We start from the raw sequence: 6,000 nt of genomic DNA on the forward strand, positions 1-6,000 counted from the left end.
TGCAGCCCACACAGCAGAGGTTTAGAACCTCCATGTCCTCCGGCTCCTGGACAAGGTTTCTTTCCACCTCATGTGTGTGGCTACGGGAAAAGCTTCTGAAAGCGATGAGAGAGAGGGGAACACAGGCCTTCTTCAAATACGTGAAGCACATCTTTTTTTTTTTTTTTTTTTTTTTTTTTTTTTGCATGGAGTCTCACTTTGTTGCCCAGGCTGGAGTGCAGTGACTCAAACTTGGCTCACTGCAATTTCCACTAGCCTCCCCGACCACCATCCGGGTTTAAGCGATTCTCCTGCCTCAGCCCACCAAGTAGGTGGAATTACGAGTGCCTGCCATCGCACCCAGCTACTTTTGTATTTTTAGTAGAGACAGGGTTTCACCATCTTGGCCAGGCTGGTCTTGAAGTCCTGACCTCATGATCCACCCACCTCGGTCTCCCAAAGTGCTGGGATTACAGGCATGAGCCACCGCACCTGGCTGAAGCACATCTTTTAACCCTCCTACCCTGTGTTTCTGAAGAGCATTTTCAACACTGACTAGAACCACTTTACATCTTTCTTGTATTTGATCCCTGCAGCAGCCCTACAAGATAGAGGTCATCATTCCCATTTTTCAGAGGAGGAAACTGAGATGCAGAGAAAGGCAGTAAACACACTGAGAATCCTACAACCAGCAAGTGAAGGAGGCAGAATTCAGACCCAGGTTCCCTCACTCTACAGCCCCTTTCACCCAGGGGAACGCCTGCTCTGTGGTCCCCGTGGTACGAGGCAGGTTCCCGACACCCACTGAGAACACCTGTCCCTAGGGAGAGGCGTGGGGTGGGGCTGAGCAGCTGCAGTCTGTCGTGTCTGCTGGTTGCCCGCTTAGGTCCTGGCTCTGCCGCTTTCAGCCATGGGCCTGGAACAAGTTACTCAGCTCTCTGGGCCTCAGATTTCTCAGCTGTACAATGGGCTTAGAATAGGATCTTGTAAATACAGGACGCTTTGGAGGATTGAGTGAGGAGGCAAAGTTCTATCCTGGCCCTTTCCGGTTTGCTTTATGGCAGGCCCCTCAATCTATCATTATCTCACTTGTTTAATGAAGGGCTTTTACCTCCATCTGCTTCGCCTGAGCAACAGCCCCACGAAGGTATGGACCGAATCTGTCTCAGTCCCATTCGTCTCTCCAAGTCACAGCCTGGGGCAAGGCACACAGTAGGTGTGAAAAGTTGCAAGTGAATGCATGCGTAAACTGGCACACAGTAGGTGAGGTGCTCGGTTAGTGGGCATTTATTAGTGTTCTCTGAATCCTCTAGAGGCCCACGTATGCATGTCCCAGGTGACTCTCTCCTCGCCTCTCCTGACTCCATGCTCCCCCCACCCCTCAGCCCTCCCACCTCTGCCTCTTGTGGCGTTTCCATGTAGCATGACCCTGAGGTTACTGACCAAAATGGAGCCTCCCAGAACGTCCACGTTTAGATGAGCATTGTCCTTCAAAAGCGCCCCCAGGATGCCGGTACTACCCCAGCCTCTGGCCGGTTCCCTCTGAGCTCGTTCGAGTGCCACAGAAGCAAATCCTGAACAATCCCGAGCCCACTCATCAGGCTGTCCTCTACTCTCTTGGTGCCCCCTGTGGCCCAGGGTCACATAGGGGGTCCTTGACTGAGCCTGGCCTTGAGTTTGGGTCTGTGTGACTTGGCGATCCTCCTATCCACTTGGCCAGACCCACTGCCTGATAATCTGGGGACCCACCGCCTTATGATCTGGGGCTATACCTGGGGCCTCCGAGTGCAGCCCAAACCTTACACCAATGGCCCCTGGAAGGCACCCCCTTCTCTTCTCCAAGAGGAAATAGGCCAGGACCTGTCCCTCCCCCTCCCTCACCTGGCCCCCAGTCAGGCTCCTCACACCCAGGCTGTCTCTCCCCATGTCAGGGTCTCTCTGACCATGTAGGGCCCTGAACTGAATGTCTTCAGGCTTCTCATCAGCACCTGCTGTGTACTGGGTTCCGGCCCTCAAGTTGCCCAGCCCTGGGGGGAGCATCCTCTCCTTATTCCTGATATGCCCCAAAGCCTCGGGCTCTTAGCAGCCCAGGGAGGTCAAACAAGAGCTTTCTCTTCCCCAAACGCATCCCACACACTCCTGCCTCAGAGCCTTTGCATTTGCTCTTCCCTCTGCCTGGAGGGCTTTGCCCTCACGTGTTGGAATGACTTGGTTGCTGTTTGGGTGTTTAGGCAAATTCTGTGATTCTGACATATGACTCTAGGTTTTATAGTTTGAGATCCTATTAAAGATTCTAAAACTCAGTGATATAAGAGTCTAGGTTTTGATGACTATGAAGCTCTAAAATGCTGGCATCCTCAGAAGCACCTCTGTCACTGCAGAAACTCCCATCAGAATGCACCACCATCTTAGAGTGAGTTCTTTTCCTCTTCCTGGGTCCTCCGGCCAACCTCACAATACGCCATGCGAGTGTGGCACTTCGTGGCTTAGATACTGGAAATTCTTTCTGCATGTCTGCCATCACACACTCACCTTATCTGCATGCTCCAGTCTCCGGAATAAATATTAGATGATGATGAATCTTTGGAGATTATTTTAGATGTCAAGGAGCTAAGTCTTCCAGGCAGGTTTTTGATACAGGGCACTAGTCCTGCCCTCTCTACAAGGTGGGGCTTGTGATTAGGCCACAGGGAGCCCAGAAGAGGAAACATAGTCCCTCTTTCCTGCCCCAGGGACTGAGAAGAGCCCTTTGTCTGCAGAGGCTACAGGCTGGAGTGGGGACAGGTAGGAGGGAGACTATCTCCCAGCAGGTCTGAAAGGAAAAAACTTGATATTACTACCCTCCTTTTAAGGAAGAGGAAAATGCAACCCACAGAGGTTTTGTGAATTGCCTGAAGCCACAAACCTAGCTAGATGGTAGCAATTCAGTAACTTGCAACCTCTCCCGGCTACGTAGCTCCTGCAAAGCTTGCGGGAGTTCATAGAGCAGCAAGTGGGAAGCTGAAGCCCCATTCATCGACGTCAACTGCACCTTCTTACAAACCTCCTCCTTTATGCCACACGAGTGCATCCTTCCCATTTAATCAATCTGTAATGGTAATTAGATGTGGATTGATTACGAAAGGACGCATTTAGTCTCATGTAACTCGCAATAACATAGGAGGTAAACCAGGGGTCTTATCAATACAATCACCTTGCAAGCATCCTGTGAGGATCATTGCACCCTCTGCGCTTGGAGCCTTAAAAGATACTGCCCAGCTCTTATTGATTAGTAAATCTTTACAAATTGATGGCCAAATGAAATTAATTGGCTACAGGGAGGGGTGTGTTTGATGCAGGCCATGAGTTTTATGGCCCAGTTGGGATGAGGCAGGAATAGGGAAAATTCTGTAAAGGAAGCACCAGCCACATAACACCCCCTCGGGTCACTGTCCCTCAAATGGCTCTCACAGGATCTCCATCCCAGCCAGCGTCTAGGCCACCATCCTCGCTCACCTGCACTGTAGCCTCAGCTTCAGCTCTTATTGGCTCTAATCTACCCTCTGCCCTGGCTATGTGAATGATTGTTCTAAAAGGCCAGCCTCACTGGAAACCTGCCAGGGCCTGTATTGTCTAAAAATGCCCGGGCCTGGCATTCAAGATTCTTGGGATGGGGGCAGACCTCTCTCTCCATCCCATCCCCCCTCCATGGACCACCCTTGGCTCTAGTCGCACTGAGCAATGGTCCCAGTGTCCTGAACTAAGCTCTCTCCAGCCTGTGGACTGCTGCCTTCCCATTGCTGTCCCTCTGGCCACCTCACACTCACTATTAAAACCCAAGTGGCAGCTAAGCTATGAGGATGCAAAGGCATAAGAATGACACAATGGACTTTGGGGACTCGGGGGAAAGGTTGAAAAGGGGGTGAGGGATAAAAGACTACAAACTACAAACTGGGTGCAGTATATACTGTTTGGGTGATGGGTGCACCAAAATCTCACAAATCACCACTACAGCTTAGTCATGTAGCTAAATACCACCTGTTCCCCAGTAACCTATAGAAATAAAAAATAATAATAAGTAAAGTAAGATATGTACTTACAGCAACAACAAAACCCAATTCACTTTACCTCCTCCAGGAAGTCTTCCCAGATAGCCCCAGACTGTTTGTTCTAATAGGGCCTGAATCAGTTACCTAGTCCTACAATAAAACTGCCTAACAAAACCCAGAGAACCTCACTGTCTAATGTCAAAACACATTTATTGCTTGCTCCTCTGGGGTCAGCTATAGGTTGGCTAGCAGCTCTGCGGCTCTTGGCTGGACTCACTTACATGTCTGTGGGGTTCCATGGTTGCTGGCTGATGTAGGCTGACCTTGGCTGATGTAGCTGAGCTTGGATGGGGTGACGGGAGAAACTTGGCTCTGCTCCGTGCGTCTCTCATCTCGTGAAGGCTGTCCAGCCCTATTCTCACCGCAGTGGTAAGAGGCAAGAGCCAGCCCAAGTGCGTCACAGAAGCGTCACGTCTACTGACACCCCACTGCCCGAAGCAAGTCATATGGGGGAGCCATCTGCTTTCTGCCAAGGGGCAGGACGCGCTGCCCACCCACAGCACTGCAAAGTTACATGGAAAACGGTGCTGCTGGAGAGGGGACAAGAAATTGGGGACCAATGATGCACTTTTTCATGAGCCAAGATGCATAAGATGCATTCGTCTTTCAAAGCTCACAGGACTCCACAATGTAGTAACCTTTCTATTCTTTTTATTTTTTTGAAATGGAGTCTCATTCTGTCGCTGAGGCTGGAGTGCAGTAGCACAATCTTGACTCATTGCAACCTCTGCCTCCCAGGTTGAAGCAATTCTCTGCCCCAGCCTCCCCAGTAGCTGGGATTGCAGGCGCCCATCACCACGTCCTGCTAATTTTTGCATTTTTAGTAGAGACAGGGTTTCACTATCTTGGCCAGGCTGGTCTTGAACTCCTGACCTTGACCTCATGATCCACCGCCTCAACCTCTCAAAGTGCTGGGATTACAGGTGTGAACCACCGAGCCTGCCTGTAGTATCCTTTCAAAATTTTTAAACAGCTTTATTATGCTACAACTGATTTCCAATAAACTGTATATATTTCACATACCAATTTGATGAGTTTGACCTGTGTTCATACTTGTGAAATCACCATCACAGTCCAGGTAACAGACACACCCATCACCCCCAGATGAGGTCCCCTGCCCCTGGGTCATCCCCTCTCCCAACACTCACTGCCTTACCTGCCTCCTCTGCCCCAGACAATGATTCATCTGCTTTCCACGACTATCAGTTAGTTTTCATTTTCTAGAATTGTATCTGCTGGAATCATACAGCATGTTCTCTTCCTTGTCTGGTTTCTTTCACTCCACGTAATTACACTGAGATTCCTCTATGTGATATGTATCAACATTTCCTTTCTTTTTATTGCTGAAGAATGTTCATCACATGGATGAATCACATTTTGTTCCTCCATTCACCTGTTGACGGGTATTTGGATCATTTCCAGTTTGTGGCTATAAATAAAGCTGCTAGAACATTTGTGCACAAATGTGTGTATGGACATATGTCTTCTTCTGTCACGGGTAAACACTTTGGAGCAGAATGACCAGATCATATGGTGGCGTGTGTTAAACTTTCTAAGAAACTGCCAGGCTGTTTCCCAAGATGGCTTTATGTTCTGCATTCCCGAAAAGAGCCCAGTCACTCCTCATCCCCACAGCTCTTCTATCCTCGTGGGGGTGAAGTGACATCCCACTGTGGTTTTATTTTGTCCTTCCTGATGGCTAGGATATTGAGCATCTTTTAGTGAGCTTACTGCTCACTCCATCTCTTCACTGGTGATGCGTCTGCTTGAAGAAAATCCATCATAATTAGGGTCTTCCTTTTAATATGGTTGAGTTTGAAGGTTATTTATGTGTTCTGGGAGTATCTTTATCAGATACATATTTGGCAAATATTTTCTCTGAGTCTGTAGCTTGTCCTGGGTGAGATTTTTTTTTTTTTTTTTTTTTTTTTTT

This window comes from Cebus imitator, unplaced genomic scaffold (genome assembly GCF_001604975.1).
Source record: "Cebus imitator isolate Cc_AM_T3 unplaced genomic scaffold, Cebus_imitator-1.0 Scaffold39, whole genome shotgun sequence".
In the NCBI taxonomy this organism is placed as follows: domain Eukaryota; kingdom Metazoa; phylum Chordata; class Mammalia; order Primates; family Cebidae; genus Cebus; species Cebus imitator.